Raw genomic sequence first — 19033 nt, 5'->3', positions numbered from 1 at the left:
GACTCCCCCCACATTCAAGTCATAGCCAGTTATAGATTCCCCTACATGGCTCATGATGCCCATGAAGCCTACTTGACCAAACTGGAGACAATCCATATTTTACCAAACACACTAGCTGTGGGGGATTTCAATTATCCCACCATCAACTGGGAAACCTACACTAGCCCTAACTCACTAGCACAAAAGTTCCTTGACTTTGTTAATCCAAATGCCCTGGAATAAATTGTCCATACCCCAACAAGAGGCACAAGCATTCTGGATCTGGTCTTCACCAACATATCAAACAGATGCACTGCTGCAACTGTTGGAACCTGATTAGTTAAAACTGACCACAAATCAGTCACCTTCAAGCTGGCACTAAGACCAGAACTCACGAAAGGTGAAATCAGACTAAAAAAATTCACCAAGGCAAACTGTACCATCCTAGTTGAAGGTATAAATGCATTCCAAGTCCCACCTCAAGCTGGAACTGGTTGCTATGCCGAAGTTTACACTAAAGCCCTGTACAATCACTTGTATAAATGTATAAACTAAGCTATACCAGGAAGAATCAAAACCAGAGGCCCGAGTAAAATCAAGTTATCATGGTGGACATCTAGCATCAACAAACTTTACAATAAATGCAAAAAGTCACTGTCCAAGAAAACAAAATCAAGGCCCCAACAATGGAAAAGCTCCCTCCTCAGCCTCAACAGGCAAATAAGACAACTTGTCATATCCTCCAAGGGCTCCTTTGAGAGAAACTTAGCAAGAACCACCAAGGATGACCATAAGGCCTTTTACAGCTACATAAGTAACCTAAAGAGAAGGACCCAAGCATGTGCAGAACTGGTGGCCAGCAATATCACACACACTGACCCCACAGAGATAGCAAACCTGCTAGCAGATAGCTTTAAGGAAAATTTCACTCGCTTATCCCCTCCTAACTTACAACAAACCTTCTCACAAACTCCCCCCACCCTACATATCTGAAGAGCAGGTCCTCAAAGCCTTGTCCAAGGCAAAAAACACAGCCTCTGTGGGACTAGACAACATCCCAGGCTGTCTTCTAAACAGGCTAAAGCATGAACAAGCATCACCACTAAGTACCCTTTTCAATCATAGCCTAACCACAGGGTTTGTTCCTGCAGAATGGAGAACAGCTACAGTTATTCCCCTCCACAAAGGTGGCCTAGCAACAGACCCAGGAATTACAGACCCATAAGCCTTACCAGCCTCATCTGTAAGGCCATAGAACGTATCATTATGGACCGCATAAATAGACATAGATGACCTCCAAACCCTGGATCCTACCCAATTTACTTTCATGAAGGGCAGATCCTGCTTTTTAAATTTGGTGGATTTCTTTGAAAATGTGACAAAGGCCATTGAAAAGGGCAGACCTGTGCACACAGCATACCTCGACCTGGCAAAGGCATTCGACACAATCTCATATTCAAGCATTGCCGGTATACTTAGCAATTTGAATTTAAACCCCGTTCATTGTAAGATGGGTTGCCAACTGGTTCACAAACTGGATGCACACTATCAAAGAGGGTGAATCCACATCAACCAGCAGACCTATTACCAGTGGGGTACCACAGGGGTCAGTGCTGGGCCCCCTACTGTTTGGTATATACTTCTCAGAAGTTTAGGTCAAAACTAAGGGTTTGTGGCTGAGCAAGTTTGCAGACGACTGCAAACTGGGTGCAATCATTGAATCCCCAGATGATGTCAGTATACTCCAGGAGGGTCTCAGTCCGAGCAGTGACTGGTGTATTCATTCATTACAATTTGAAATAGCTAGCCTAAGTCCAGTCTTTTAAGGGTTGCAAGGTACTCTGAAGAATCTGGTAATACTTTTCATACTGTGCTAAAACACTTTTCCATACTGTTCTAAAGAAATTCACATCTCACAAGGAGATGTAAGGAAAAAGTGAATATAGCCTGCTTGTTGGGCCATAAAATGGAAGGCATGACAATTAGATAAAAAAGGTTAATGCTCTCCAAAATGCTGCAGATGGTTACTTGTGTAGCAATGGACATTTCGGTACTTTAGCTTACATGAACTGCAACTGGCCATTCTAGCTGTTCCAACCTACTGGCCAGTAATGGAACCTCCAATATGCTAAATTATATACTAAGAAACACGAAAAGCAGGAACTGCAAACAGACTAGAACCACCACAAGTAGCAGTCACGAAAAAAGACCCTTCGCCACCAGGAAACCAGTCCAAGCACGTTTATTGTTAAAAAACTGTTAAAATAGCTTGCAGCCAACACCATAAAGCACGTAAACGCCTTAATCCACTAACAAACAGACACTGTGCGTTTTTGTCAACTTCTTGACTTCATCAGACAATCAGTACATCAAGATCACTCCATTATATATCAATTATAACCAATTGATTAATTAGAATCATTGTGAAAATTAAAATACTTAAAGATACATCCTAGTATAAAGTGTAATGAAACATATCATTTAAAAAAAACTGTTGGTACATATAACTATCAATTGACATTCCTAGAAAAACATATATTCTCAATAAATATTTACATTTGCTTATGTCTATGAAAAATACAAAAGATATTAAAAAATGTTTCTAAAATGTTAATAAATTATTAAATAACTTTCATATAATATACCTTACAGATTTAATTATCAATTCAACTCCAATTCATTATACAAGATATATAAATATATTGTAAAAATACATAGATATTGATTCTCATATAATAAACTTTAAAAATATTAAAAAATATGAAAATATATGTGATTGAAACATTTATAAATAAATAAATAAATATTTATAAATAAATTTCTCGCATATGCATTCAATCCATAGAATGAACCTGTGTTAGGTGTTATGGAGCCCTCTTGTGGTCATGTAGAGTTATTGGCACAGAATGCAATTTCCTACAATTTGGCAGCTCTTAATTTAAGTAATGGTAATATAGAAATGTTATCATTGAGCCCTGGAAATTTGTCCGCATTTGCCACCACAGCTCCCTATATTCAATTCTAGTTTCCCAAGGGCCCCCTCTAACATCCTGTGGAATACTTTCTATAACTAAAAACTTATGTTTGTATTCTTTACATGTTCTGCTATGCTTATATAGAGCATTACTTTCCTTTCTGATAGATATTTCATAGATATGCTCATAAATTCTTTTCCTTAAAGTTCTTTCAGATTTCCCTATATAAAAAGCCCCGCATTTTTCACAGAACGCGAGGTATACAATCCCCTTGGTATCACAATTGAAATATTCCTGGCTATTTATCATTTTATTTCTACTTGTTATAAAATAGCCATCACCATTTATGACATGGCAGCATTGCCTGCAATGTCCACATTTATAGGTGCCGTTTCTAGTCACTTTATGAGTAGTTAGGAATTTATTACTTTCAAGTATATTGCCAAGGTTCCTAGCATTCCTGCCAAATTGTAGGAAATTGCATTCTGTGACAATAACTCTACATGACCACAAGAGGGCTCCAACAGGTTCATTCTATGGATTGAATGCATATGCGAGAAATTTATTTATAAATATTTATTTATTTATTTATAAATGTTTCAATCACATATATTTTCATATTTTTTAATATTTTTAAAGTTTATTATATGAGAATCAATATCTATGTATTTTTACAATATATTTATATATCTTGTATAATGAATTGGAGTTGAATTGATAATTAAATCTGTAAAGTATATTATATGAAAGTTATTTAATAATTTATTAACATTTTAGAAACATTTTTTAATATCTTTTGTATTTTATAGACATAAGCAAATGTAAATATTTATTGAGAATATATGTAGGAATGTCAATTGATAGTTATATGTACCAACAGTTTTAAATGATATGTTTCATGATGTATCTTTAAGTATTTTAATTTTCACAATGATTCTAATTAATCAATTGATGGAGTGATCTCACAGTGTCTGTTTGTTAGTGGATTTGGCTGTTTTAAATTATATACTACCTTTATGTTAAATGACTGCAGTTTCAGCACATGATCTTGTTGCATAGTTAGAATGACAATATCCAGAAATTCACCTAAATTTAAATCAACACTGTAGTACCACTGCAAAAAAAAAAAAATCTGAGTACAAAGATACAAAAATGGAAGATAATAAATAGCCCAGCAAAACTAATTAAAAAAATAAATTATAAAAAAAAAAAAAATATGCAAACTTTTTCCATTAGTCTCCTGCACTAAGACCCTGAGGTTGTGTTTCTCTAAGTAACCTCAGTACAAAATGAGAGGAAGACAAGAAACTGGCTGCTAGAAGGCAAGGTATAGCACATGGAACACATATGGGCCTTCCAGGGTCCTCATAAATCTGATAAGTGTGTTGGGGGATCCCACTACAGATATGTTCGACTGATCACTGCCCACTGCAAAAATGCAACAGGACTGAAAGATAATGAAAACTGGTGTCGGGGTGGGGCAATAACATCTTGAGAAGTATAACCTTATTAGCCTAATTGTAGTGGGTTGGAAAGTTATGGATAGAAATAAACATCTTGTTTTCTTTATAGGAAAAAATGTCCAGGACATGAAACAGTGTGGATTGAAGACCTTAAGGTTTCTCAGTAGACCCTGAACCAATGTTTAAATGGCTCATAGGAGACCTTAGAAAAGGATTACGTGTAGAAATGTTCCTTTTCAACTTCATCAAGGACTTTGTTAGTTCTACATGCACAGATGTTATGAAAGTGAGATAGAGATATGACTGAAAATAAAGAACAGGTGTGTAATAAGGATGAAGGAGAGGACATAGGGTGCTATGGTTAGGGGGGTGATGTTAGGCATAATTAAAGAAACTACTAAAGTATGGCAGTGGGTTTGCCTTGAGTCTGATTCTGTTTAGTGTATGTTCATTTTACATGTTTCTGAATAAAAAGGGAACAAAAACAACCACATTATGAAACCAAGAAAAGTGCAGCACTGCAGAATAAGGGAAGAAGCTAAGGAAGAACTTGGAAAGACTGCCCAAGTGGCCAGAAATATAGGAGTTTGAGGTTCACCACAGAGAAATGGAAAGCACTGCACGTGGCTGCAATAATCTTGCTGTCACGTGCACTATTATCTCAGGCACAAAGAACTGATAGTAACAGGGCAGGGTGAGGATTTGGTTGGGTCAGAATGTACCTTGACTACTAGGAGTGGGCAGAAGGCCATGGCAATGGCAAATTAAATGTTGGGATATATCTTCACAGATACAGACTACTAAAGAAAACAAACAATTCAGTCATTTTTTTTCACTGTTTCCATTGATCCCTGCATAACTGCTCAGAGATGAATCAGTATATATATATATATATATATATATATATATATATATATATATATAAAATAAATATCTGTAGAAGATATCTATAGGCATTTTATGCACACACACACACACACACACACACACACACACACACACACACACACACACACACACACACACACACACATAGATATATATAGAAGAAGTATTTTAGGGGGTCATCTCTCTCTCTCACACATATATATATATATATATATATATAAATATATATATATATATATATATATATATATATATATATATATATATAGATATATATATATATATATATATATATATATAAATATATATAAATATATATATATATATATATATATATATATATATATATATATATACATATACACACATATGCATCATATAAATAATAAATATATGGGTGCAATGGATTTGGCAATTTTTATCACTGATGTGAGTAGGCACATTATATTACAGTAAAAATGCAACAGTATACTGTTACAAGCTATCCTCTTTCTTTGCAGTTCTGTGAATATGGAGTTCATCATCTTCTTTCGGCTGTTCCCGTTAGGGGTCGCCACAGCAGATCACTTGTTTCCATTTCTTCCTGTCCTCTGCATCTTGCTCTGTCACACCAACCACCTGCATGTCCTCTCTAACCACATCCCTAAACCTTATCTTAGGCCTTCCTCTTTTCCCGTTACCTGGTAGCTTCATCCTTAGCATCTTTTTCCCAATATACTCAGCATCCCTCCTCAGCACATGTCCAAACCAACATAATTGTGCCTCTCTGGCTTTGTCTCCAAACCTTCCAACCTGGGCTGACCCTCCAATATACTTATTCCTAATCCTGTCCACCCTCCTCACACCCAGTGCAAATCTTAACATCTTTAATTCTGCCACATCCAGCTCAAACTCCTGCCTTTTTGTCAATGCCACTGTCTCCAACCTATATAACATAGCTGGTCTCACTACCCTCTTGTAGACCTTCCCTTTCACTCTTACAGGTACTCGTCTGTCACAAATCACTCCTGACACTCTTCTCCACAAACTCCATCCTGCCTGTACTCTCTTCTTCACCTCTCTTCCACACTCACTGTTACTCTGAACTATTGACTCCAAGTATTTAAACTCATTCACCTTCGCCACCTCTATTCCTTGCATCCTCACCATTCCTCTATCCTCCCTCTCATTCACACACATATATTCTGTCTTAGTCCTGCTGACCTTCATTCCTCTTCTCTCTAGAGCATATCTCCATCTCTCCAGAGTTTCCTCCACCTGTTCCCTACTCTCACTACAGATCACAATGTCATCTGCAAACATCATAGTCCACAGGGACTCCTGTCTGATCTCATCTGTCAGCCTGTCCATCACCATTGCAAATAAGAAAGGGCTCAGATTTGATCCTTGATGTAACCCCACCTCCACCTTAAACGCATCCATCACTCCCACCGCAGACCTCACTGCTGTCACACTACCCTCATACATATCCTGTACCACTCTTACATACTTTTCTGACACTCCTGACTTCCTCATACAATACCACAACTCCTCTCTAGGCACCCTGTCATATGCTTGCTCTAAGTCTACAAAAACACAATGGAACTCCTTCTGACATTCTCTGTACTTCTCCATCAACACTCTCAGAGCAAAGATCGCATCTGTAGTCCTCTTTCCCGGCATGAAACCATACTGCTGATCACTAATCATCACGTCCCTTCTTAACCTAGCTTCCACTACTCTTTCCCATAACTTCATGCTGTGACTGATCAATTTTATCCCTCTGTAGTTACTACAGCTCTGCACATCACTCTTATTCTTAAAAATCGGTACCAAAACACTTTTTCTCCATTCCTCAGGCATCCTCTCACTTTTCAAGATTTCATTAAACAATCTGGTTAAAAACTCCACTGCCATTTCACCTAAACACCTCCATGCTTCCACAGGTATGTCATCTGGGCCAACAGCCTTTCCATTCTTCATCCTCTTCATAGCTATCCTTACTTCCTCCTTGCTAATCCATTATACTTCATGATTCACTATCCCTACATCATCCAACCTTCTCTCCCTCTCATTCTCTTCATTCATCAACCCCTCAAAGTACTCTTTCCATCTCCTCAACACACTCTCCTCGCTTGTGAGTATGTTTCCCTCATTATCCTTTATCACCTTTACCTGCTGCACATCTTCACTAGCTCGGTCCCTCTGTCTAGCCAATCGGTACAGGTCCTTTTCTCCCTCCTTAGTGTCCAACCTTTCATACAACTCTTCATATGCCTTATCCTTAGTCTTTGCCACCTCTCTCTTTGCCATGCACCTCATCTCCTTATACTCCTGTCTACTTTCTTCATCTCTCTGACAATCCCACTTCTTCTTTGCCAACCTCTTTCTCTGTATATTCTCCTGTACTTCCTCATTCCACCACCAGGTCTCCTTGTCCTCCTTCCTCTGTCCAGATGTCACACCAAGCATCTTTCTAGCCATCTCCCTTACTAGCTCTGCTGTAGTTACCCAGCTATTTGGTAACTCTTCACTGCCACCCAGTGCCTGCCTTAACTCATCCCTGAATTCCACCTCACAATTACCCTTTTTCAATTTCCACCACTTGATCCTTGGTGCTGCCCTCACACTCCTCCTCCTCTTCTTGATAACCAACGTCATCCTACAAACCACTATCCTATGCTGCCTAACAACACTTTCTCCAGTCACCACTTTACAGTCTCCAATATCCTTCAAACTGGCCCTCCTACATAAGATATAATCCACCTGTGTGCATCTTTCTCCACTCTTGTATGTCACCCTATGCTCCTCCCTCTTGTTAAAATACGTATTCACCACAGCCATGTTCATTCTTTTCACAAAATCCACTACCTTCTGACCTTCTGCATTCTTTTGTTTAACACCATACCTACCCATCACTTCCTCATCCCCTCTGTTCCCTTCACCAACATTCCCATTGAAATCTGCTCCAATCACCACTCTCTCACCTTTGGGTACAGTCATCACCACTTCATCCAATTCACTCCAAAATTTTTCTTTCTCATCCATTGCACACCCAACTTGTGGAGCATATGCACTAACAACGTTCATCATTACACCATCAATTTCCAACTTCATAAACATCACTCTATCCGACACTCTTTTCACCTCCAAAACACTCTCAGCATACTGTTCCTTCACACTAACTCCTACGCCATTTCTCCTCCCATCCACTCCATGATAAAACAATTTGAACCCACCTCAGATACACCTGGCCTTACTTCCCTTCCATCTGATCTCTTGCACACACAATATACCAACCTTCCTTCTGTCCATCATATCAGCTAGCTCTCTCCCTATACCAGTCATACTGCCAGCATTCAAAGTTCCGACCCTCACTACCACAGTCCTAGCCTTTCTCCTCTCCTCCTGCCTTCGGCCATGTCTTCTGCCTCTTCTCCTCCTTTGGCCAACAGTAGCCCAATTTCCGCCAGCACCCTGTAGGCTAACAGTACTGGTGGTCTGGTGGTGGTTGTTGTTAACCTGGGCCTCGCCCGATCTGGTATAAAATTTTTTTTTGGTGACTGCATGAAATGTTTTGGCGAAGTTTTACGCCGGGTGCCCTTCCTGACACAACCCTCCCCATTTATCTGGGCTTTGGACCGGCACAAAGACATGCACTAACTTGTGCATCCCCAGTGGCTGGGTTTCTGTGAATATGGAGTTAATATATTAAATTTCAAGGGGTGTGTTGGTAGAGCCCCATGTCAGGGCTTGTGAAGGAAAAGTCCCCTCCCCATAAAAGCAACATTTCTAGTTATTTTTAGGTGATCACAAATGTTACAAATTTCATTTGTGATTGCTTTACTTTGATGTTTTTTGGTGAAGGTGATCACTGATTATCTTTTGTTGACATATTTACTGTCAATGAAAGTTCATCAATGATGTAATAACGTAATCGTAGATAGATATTTGCTAACATTCTATAACAAATTTCAGTTCACCCTTATCTCTTTTTAGCATATGATACACCGCTCCTACTTTTTCTCCCCAAACATAAAAGTAAACATGACTCTGACAATGCCCAGCCCTCCATCTTTTGTTAATAAATGTCCATTGGATAGGACTGTCAATATTTGTATGAAAATCACTGGTTTAGCAATGTGGATTTTGACAATGGCTTAAAAATTGTGACAATAAATGTCTTCAGATACAGTTTCGATATATTACAAACCTACATTAACTGAAATCAGTTTGCTGAGATGAGAGTTAAGAAAATCTGATTGTTTCCTTATGCAGCATTCCAGATATTGAAGGCACACTAAGTGGAATGTGAACAATGCAGGCAGTCTGTTTAAACCATGTTTTGAAGCAAAATCTTGGTTGCAAGGATATATTGAGTTCATGTTTTTGTTCTCTGAGAAATTTCTTTCTAAATTGATTTGTAAATGAAAGTTGCTTTCCAGGAAAGACAGGAATAATGTAACAGAATGATTAAGCTTTGCTTGAGGAATTGTTAGAAATCTTGCTAATTAACTCATGTTAAGTATTTTGTTTGCATTTTCAAAGAAGTGATTTAGAGATCTTGCTAGAATGATAACAACAAACACCATTGTGAATATTTAAATCTCTTGGCATTTAAATAGCATTGAAACAATTTACTTAGCATTACTACATCCAACGAAGTAAAGACTGGGATGCAGAAAACTTAGCTGTGTTGTAGTGAACAGTTTTGTATGATAAGCTGACCATGCTCAGGGTCTATGATTTAGAGACACTGATACCGTTAGTAGGGAATGCCAAGTAGCAGTGCTGGCATGCTGAACAGTTTTGTATGATAAACTGAGCACGCTCAGGGTCTATGATTTAGAGACACTGATACCGCTAGTAGGGAATGCCAAGTAGCAGTGCTGGCCATGCTGAACAGTTTTGTATGATAAGCTGAGCACGCTCAGGGTCTATGATTTAGAGACACTGATACCACCAGTAGGGAATGCCAAGTAGCAGTGCTGGCTATGCTGGAACAGTTTTGTATGATAAGTTGACCACGCTCAGGGTCTATAATTTAGAGACACTGATACCACTAGTAGGGAATGCCAAGTAGCAGTGCTGGCCATGCTGAACAGTTTTGTATGATAAGCTGAGCACGCTCAGGGTCTATGATTTAGAGACACTGATACCGCTAGTAGGGAATGCCAAGGAGCAGTGCTGGCCATGCTGAACAGTTTTGTATGATTAGCTGAGCATGCTCAGAGTCTATGATTTAGAGACACTGATACCGCTAGTAGGGAAAGCCAAGTAGCAGTGCTGGCCATGCTGAACAGTTTTATATGATAAGCTGAGCATGCTCAGGGTCTATGATTTAGAGACACTGATACCACTAGTAGGGAATGCCAAGTAGCAGTGCAGGCCATGCTGAATAGTTTTGTATGATAAGCTGAGCACGCTCAGGGTCTATGATTTAGAGACAGTGATACCGTTAGTAGGGAATGCCAAGTAGCAGTGCTGGCCATGCTATTTACTAATGACTCCATAGTCGACAGTAATACAAAATATTTATAAACTTAGCATGGCTGTGTATACAACTAAAGCAAATCAAGATAGCAGAGTGATTTGTAAATATATAATTGCTGCAACACAGAGCTGCAACACTTGTTTTAAAGAGCAAAGCTAGATCTCCATGTTCATCCAAAGAAATTGTGGAAAAATGTTAGGGGTTGCTGCTGCATTAGTTAATGTGCATCTGGAAAGAAGCTCTTATTGCTACTAGTAGCCATGTTTGTGCATGTCATCATCCTCAAAGCCACATGTCACTGACATTGGGGAACTGGGACCGTGTGGACAGGGACATTTTTGGATATAGGTCAGCCTCATCTGTAGCCCTGTGGGAGTACCTGTCACAGTGAATACCAATGCATGTGTGGCTTGACATATACTAGCAACAAGGACCTTTCAGCAACCTGCTGATGACTCAGTGGAGGCATCACATGCATCTGCCTTGGGAATACTCTAGCAGTTTCTCAATGCCATGTTTCAATGTGTGGGAGACCATATATTGTCCCTACATACCATGGAGGAGAATGGCAACATCATGTGGGAATTGTACAATATAGCCCAAATCCCTAAGGTACTGGGGGACATAGACTGCACCTACATTGTAATAAAGGCACGACCTTGGGAACTGGGAAAGAGGTACATAAACTGTAAAGGGTATCACTCCATCAACTGTTAGGTAGTCTGTAAAGCACAGGGCTTCATCTACAATGTGTCTGCAAGCCACCCAGGTAGTTAATATGGCTTCCACATATGGCATACCTGTGGCCTGTGCCAACAGTTTCAAAGGGTGACTTCCTCTAGGGGCATCTTATTGGTAATGCTTTATAAGGCCTAAAATCCATGCTGATGACTGCTATCAAAAATCCATATAACGAAACAGACCAGGGGTAGAACTACACCCAATCACAACAAGGGTAAGTGTGTGACTGGGTTGCTGAAGGAATACTTTTACCATCTGCATTCATTTAGTGGTGTCCTGCAGTATGACCCTGGCAAGTGTAAAAAAATATTTCCAGTATGTGCAATGTTATGTAATATTCTACTTAGGAGGAAGTTGCAGGATGAGCAGTCTTAAGCACAAAAAGCAATGGCGGCTAAGCCAGTTGATGACTTAGTGGATTAGCCAGTAACAGGGGCTGAACATGCTAGACAGATGTGGGCACAGTGTGTCATGTCACTGGCAAAGGGGCAGTGGCTTGCATTTAGCTTTGACCCATTGCATGGCAGATACACTGTAGTAAAAGTGATGTAAGCAAAACAATTAAAATCTATGATTACATATGCATAGGGTGGCCAAATGTGCATCAGAGATAGGCAACCCAAGTTACAATGTACAAATGACAGGGCACAGTTATAATTAATTGTACAGGTGAGGGAGAGCTCACATGTGGATGTCTTTCACAGTGAATTTTGTGAGTGCTGAGGACAATTAAAAGCATGTAAGGGCTTTGAGTGTGAGTGGGGTGGGTAGCATTAATGTAAAAGGGTTTATGAAGGAACAATGTCAATGGAGATCTGCATATTCAACGTGGGGGAATTGGTGGTATGAATGTGTGTTCTGCTGAGTAATGTGATGGCATGAGTGTGCCTGCTGGGTCATGACCTCAGCAGCATTAGTTGCATTACTGTGGCTTGATCTACAGGACAGGTCCAGAGCATGCATGGCAGAAGGTGGAGTATCCTGTACATACACCCACCCACAGGAAATGGCTCTACAGGGAGTTGCACTGGTCACCCTAAGACCTGGTTAGATATCATTATGCTGTGTGACTGTGAACAGTGTTGGTTACCAGACAAGTTACTGCCACAACTGCCACAATCATAGGGATGTCATCACCAGGCTGTAGGTACTTCCACAGCAGATATTGCTGTGGAAGTGATAGCACTGTGTGACCACGTTCACTGGTGTCCCTAACCACGATGGCCACTACACATGGAAATAGGAGTAGAACAGCTTTATCTGTGGTGCCTGAGGCATGGCAGATGAGTTTTGAAAGACATGGGAAGTTCAAGTATGTGATTTAGTCTGTCATAACAATCGCACATGTGGGACATGCATTCTCAGAGGTCATACTGTACACCATGTATCAAGCTTACTAACTCCAACATAGCTGTAGTAGTACTAGCCTATGCCACCATAATGGCCCTGCACATATGCTGGGTTGTAGCCATTGACACAGCAACTTCAGTGGAAGGGCAGAAACCATGCCTCCAATTATCACGAATACCCATGTCATGTGTGTATATCCAGCCAAGGGGGCTAAGAGCAGATCCTGACACATGTCATGTAGGGGGGTGCCATACTTCCCAGATTGCTAGTGTCTCCTAGTAACACATCTTTCCTGTATTTTGTGTGCCTTCTGGGTATCTGCAGGCACACAAAATGTGTCTGTGGTTTGTGTGTGGTATCCAGCAGTCACATTCCCTGTGTTCAACACATACCCTGTATTCCCTGACTATGCCATCTCAGAGGTTGCAGATCTTCCAACACCACATGGTGTGAATTCATCATTGATGGTGACTAACAGAGAATGACAGAGGCTAGAAACACCTCCATCTCCATTAGATGTTGGTCAATCAGTGGCCCACCACCATCAACCTACCTTACCGTGACAAGAGCCTCTCTTTTTTCTGCAACATGAGAAATGTCAGTGGTCCTGCAGCAGACCATTTCATAAGTAAGGTCCAGGTCATCTACAGCATTAGTGTCTTCCACCAGATCTCCCTAGGCATAGTCCCTGCAGGCATGTTTGGCAGCATCCAGTCAATGAGACATCAGCCATGAGATGGGGATTCTGAAGACAAGCTGTCAGCCATGGAGATGGGGATTCTGGAGACAAGCTGTCAGCCATGGAGATGGGGATCCTGGAGACAAGCCGTCAGCCATAGAGATGGGGATCCTGGAGTAGCACCTAATTCTCTGCCTCAGAGAACTTTATTTTACAGAGCTTCACCATCATCATTTTTCTGTTTAGTAAACATTCTCAGACAATACTAGATAGACATAGAAAACAATGGCATTAGCAAGGTGACCCAGAAAACCCCTTAGAGCACTATTGTCCTAATTATCCATACAACATACTGCCAGTATATTTGACAGTCATATTTTGCCTGTTATAGTTTACCTAATATCAGCCACATATTGTTATTTAGCATACATCACACACATTCTACAAGAACTTTAACATTTCACCTCCCAAGGTGATACGACTGTTTCCACTCATTGTTAAAAAGTTTTTTTGCACATATGGTATATGTATAAGCATTATGATACTATAAAGGCTGGCCTAAATGTGTTCACAATTGCACTGAGTGTTTGTTTATGGGTTTTCCCATTGGGCTTACTAATCATTCAGCACAATTTCCTTACCATTTTACTATCCCTCTCTACTTCACCGATCAGCAACCCATAAAAGCAATGTCAAAGTAAGTCTGTTATGTAGCTAAGTAACAAGCAGCTAACAGTACCCATAGTTTAAAAAGTGAAGCTGAAAAAGAAGCATTTATCTTGAAGAAGTTAAGATCCAGCCCAAATGAGACTGATACAAGAATCACCATTTGCAGGTCTAGTTGTTGTTGCGCTGTGCATTCTTCCATAGCTCTCTGAGGCTCCTTGTCTTCCCCGATGCTTATATCATCCAAATGTGGGTGCCTAGATGCAGTGATTATGCAAGTGAGGGCTCAGCTTATTTAGAGTTTGTGAATCACTTAATTTCTGTATCATGGAGAATTCTGCACCTAGGCATTTGTGGGGAATTAAAACATGCACAAGTCACCCCATGGTTTCAGAGGCGTATATGTCATTCCACATTTTACTTAATGGAAATGGAGTTACTCTAATGCATGTTCATTACATATCAGCAGAAACAAGGTATCGAGTTTCAAACCTCATGCACAATAATCAAACATCATCATACAGTCTGTATATTGGGCTGTCTTGCTACAGGTCACACAAATGATCTGCCCGGCACTGTACTCCAGTTAACAATCAGCAGTATGGATGTGGGTGCAAGGTAGCTGCCATTTTTCTTTGTAGTTTGTCAGCACATAGACGTGCTCAGAGAGAGAAGGGAGTGCACTTTTTAGGGCACAAGGTGGTTTCTGGAGGAGATGAAACTCTTCTATTTCCTCATTATAACCACTCACTACTAGAGGGGATACCAGTACAAATCAGAGGCCTGCAAAACTTTGACATAATCAATGACACATGGAGCTGGAATCCCCTGCACAGGTGAACAATGTTGCCATTACTACAGTGGCATGTGGTGATGCCATCCTGTCCTCCTTGGATAGTGTAAGAATGATATTTACGTTGCACTACCTTAATTGCATTGCAAGTAACCCTGGTCTTGCCTACATAAACAGCTTGTCAGTATCTGTAATCCATAAATCATACACTTTCCTGTTTATCCCTCCATAATCCAAAAGGCTGTTGCAGAGAATGAATGGCCACACAGATGAAGGCTAGAATGATTTAGTGTGGTGGAGTGAGTACACCTGCTTCATAAAGTGCAGGTTGAAATGATAACAAACTGCTTAGATAGTATAGCTGTAGTCTGCCTCAGTACAGTACTGAGGCTTCTGGGATGCGTTCCATAGTGCAAAGGTAGTGGTATGACTGCTCGATGTTGTTACTGTCTGTGTGCCAAGGTAGTAGTATGACTGCTCAATGTTGTTGCTGTCTGTGTGCCAAGGTAGTATTATGACTGCTCAATGCTGTTACTGTCTGTGTGCAAAGGTAGTAGTATGACTGCTCGATGCTGTTACTGTCTGTGTGCAAAGGTAGTAGTATGACTGCTCGATGCTGTTACTGTCTGTGTGCAAAGGTAGTAGTATGACTGTTCGATGCTGTTAATGTCTGTGTGCAAAGGTAGTAGTATGACTGCTCGATGCTGTTACTGTCTGTGTGCAAAGGTAGTAGTATGACTGCTCGATGCTGTTACTGTCTGTGTGCAAAGGTAGTAGTATGACTGCTCGATGCTGTTACTGTCTGTGTGCAAAGGTAGTAGTATGACTGCTTGATGCTGTTACTGTCTGTGTGCAAAGGTAGTAGTATGACTGCTCGATGCTGTTACTGTCTGTGTGCAAAGGTAGTAGTATGACTGCTTGATGCTGTTACTGTCTGTGTGCAAAGGTAGTAGTATGACTGCTCGATGCTGTTACTGTCTGTGTGCAAAGGTAGTAGTATGACTGCTCGATGCTGTTACTGTCTGTGTGCAAAGGTAGTAGTATGACTGCTCGATGCTGTTACTGTCTGTGTGCAAAGGTAGTAGTATGACTGCTCGATGCTGTTACTGTCTGTGTGCAAAGGTAGTAGTATGACTGCTCGATGCTGTTACTGTCTGTGTGCAAAGGTAGTAGTATGACTGCTCGATGCTGTTACTGTCTGTGTGCAAAGGTAGTAGTATGACTGCTCGATGCTGTTACTGTCTGTGTGCAAAGGTAGTAGTATGACTGCTCGATGCTGTTACTGTCTGTGTGCAAAGGTAGTAGTATGACTGCTCGATGCTGTTACTGTCTGTGTGCAAAGGTAGTAGTATGACTGCTCGATGCTGTTACTGTCTGTGTGCAAAGGTAGTAGTATGACTGCTCGATGCTGTTACTGTCTGTGTGCAAAGGTAGTAGTATGACTGCTCGATGCTGTTACTGTCTGTGTGCAAAGGTAGTAGTATGACTGCTCGATGCTGTTACTGTCTGTGTGCAAAGGTAGTAGTATGACTGCTCGATGCTGTTACTGTCTGTGTGCAAAGGTAGTAGTATGACTGCTCGATGCTGTTACTGTCTGTGTGCAAAGGTAGTAGTATGACTGCTCGATGCTGTTACTGTCTGTGTGCAAAGGTAGTAGTATGACTGCTCGATGCTGTTACTGTCTGTGTGCAAAGGTAGTAGTATGACTGCTCGATGCTGTTACTGTCTGTGTGCAAAGGTAGTAGTATGACTGCTCGATGCTGTTACTGTCTGTGTGCAAAGGTAGTAGTATGACTGCTCGATGCTGTTACTGTCTGTGTGCAAAGGTAGTAGTATGACTGCTCGATGCTGTTACTGTCTGTGTGCAAAGGTAGTAGTATGACTGCTCGATGCTGTTACTGTCTGTGTGCAAAGGTAGTAGTATGACTGCTCGATGCTGTTACTGTCTGTGTGCAAAGGTAGTAGTATGACTGCTCGATGCTGTTACTGTCTGTGTGCAAAGGTAGTAGTATGACTGCTCGATGCTGTTACTGTCTGTGTGCAAAGGTAGTAGTATGACTGCTCGATGCTGTTACTGTCTGTGTGCAAAGGTAGTAGTATGACTGCTCGATGCTGTTACTGTCTGTGTGCAAAGGTAGTAGTATGACTGCTCGATGCTGTTACTGTCTGTGTGCAAAGGTAGTAGTATGACTGCTCGATGCTGTTACTGTCTGTGTGCAAAGGTAGTAGTATGACTGCTCGATGCTGTTACTGTCTGTGTGCAAAGGTAGTAGTATGACTGCTCGATGCTGTTACTGTCTGTGTGCAAAGGTAGTAGTATGACTGCTCGATGCTGTTACTGTCTGTGTGCAAAGGTAGTAGTATGACTGCTCGATGCTGTTACTGTCTGTGTGCAAAGGTAGTAGTATGACTGCTCGATGCTGTTACTGTCTGTGTGCAAAGGTAGTAGTATGACTGCTCGATGCTGTTACTGTCTGTGTGCAAAGGTAGTAGTATGACTGCTCGATGCTGTTACTGTCTGTGTGCAAAGGTAGTAGTATGACTGCTCGATGCTGTTACTGTCTGTGTGCAAAGGTAGTAGTATGACTGCTCGATGCTGTTACTGTCTGTGTGCAAAGGTAGTAGTATGACTGCTCGATGCTGTTACTGTCTGTGTGCAAAGGTAGTAGTATGACTGCTCGATGCTGTTACTGTCTGTGTGCAAAGGTAGTAGTATGACTGCTCGATGCTGTTACTGTCTGTGTGCAAAGGTAGTAGTATGACTGCTCGATGCTGTTACTGTCTGTGTGCAAAGGTAGTAGTATGACTGCTCGATGCTGTTACTGTCTGTGCAAAGGTAGTAGTATGACTGCTCGATGCTGTTACTGTCTGTGTGCAAAGGTAGTAGTATGACTGCTCGATGCTGTTACTGTCTGTGTGCAAAGGTAGTAGTATGACTGCTCGATGCTGTTACTGTCTGTGTGCAAAGGTAGTAGTATGACTGCTCGATGCTGTTACTGTCTGTGTGCAAAGGTAGTAGTATGACTGCTCGATGCTGTTACTGTCTGTGTGCAAAGGTAGTAGTATGACTGCTCGATGCTGTTACTGTCTGTGTGCAAAGGTAGTAGTATGACTGCTCGATGCTGTTACTGTCTGTGTGCAAAGGTAGTAGTATGACTGCTCGATGCTGTTACTGTCTGTGTGCAAAGGTAGTAGTATGACTGCTCGATGCTGTTACTGTCTGTGTGCAAAGGTAGTAGTATGACTGCTCGATGCTGTTACTGTCTGTGTGCAAAGGTAGTAGTATGACTGCTCGATGCTGTTACTGTCTGTGTGCAAAGGTAGTAGTATGACTGCTCGATGCTGTTACTGTCTGTGTGCAAAGGTAGTAGTATGACTGCTCGATGCTGTTACTGTCTGTGTGCAAAGGTAGTAGTATGACTGCTCGATGCTGTTACTGTCTGTGTGCAAAGGTAGTAGTATGACTGCTCGATGCTGTTACTGTCTGTGTGCAAAGGTAGTAGTATGACTGCTCGATGCTGTTACTGTCTGTGTGCAAAGGTAGTAGTATGACTGCTCGATGCTGTTACTGTCTGTGTGCAAAGGTAGTAGTATGACTGCTCGATGCTGTTACTGTCTGTGTGCAAAGGTAGTAGTATGACTGCTCGATGCTGTTACTGTCTGTGTGCAAAGGTAGTAGTATGACTGCTCGATGCTGTTACTGTCTGTGTGCAAAGGTAGTAGTATGACTGCTCGATGCTGTTACTGTCTGTGTGCAAAGGTAGTAGTATGACTGCTCGATGCTGTTACTGTCTGTGTGCAAAGGTAGTAGTATGACTGCTCGATGCTGTTACTGTCTGTGTGCAAAGGTAGTAGTATGACTGCTCGATGCTGTTACTGTCTGTGTGCAAAGGTAGTAGTATGACTGCTCGATGCTGTTACTGTCTGTGTGCAAAGGTAGTAGTATGACTGCTCGATGCTGTTACTGTCTGTGTGCAAAGGTAGTAGTATGACTGCTCGATGCTGTTACTGTCTGTGTGCAAAGGT

General features: G+C 41.1%; 1 protein-coding gene across 3 annotated transcripts in view; it reads left to right on the top strand.

Annotated features, from left to right (window-relative positions):
* Nucleotides 1–19033, top strand: part of LOC122815179 — a 1312396-nt gene that overhangs the window by 802428 nt on the left and 490935 nt on the right. The window lies entirely within an intron of this gene.

Source organism: Protopterus annectens, chromosome 11.part0 (genome assembly GCF_019279795.1).
Source record: "Protopterus annectens isolate FY-2018-M chromosome 11.part0, PAN1.0, whole genome shotgun sequence".
NCBI lineage: Eukaryota > Metazoa > Chordata > Ceratodontiformes > Protopteridae > Protopterus > Protopterus annectens.
This window is presented reverse-complemented; position numbering and strand designations above follow the sequence as displayed.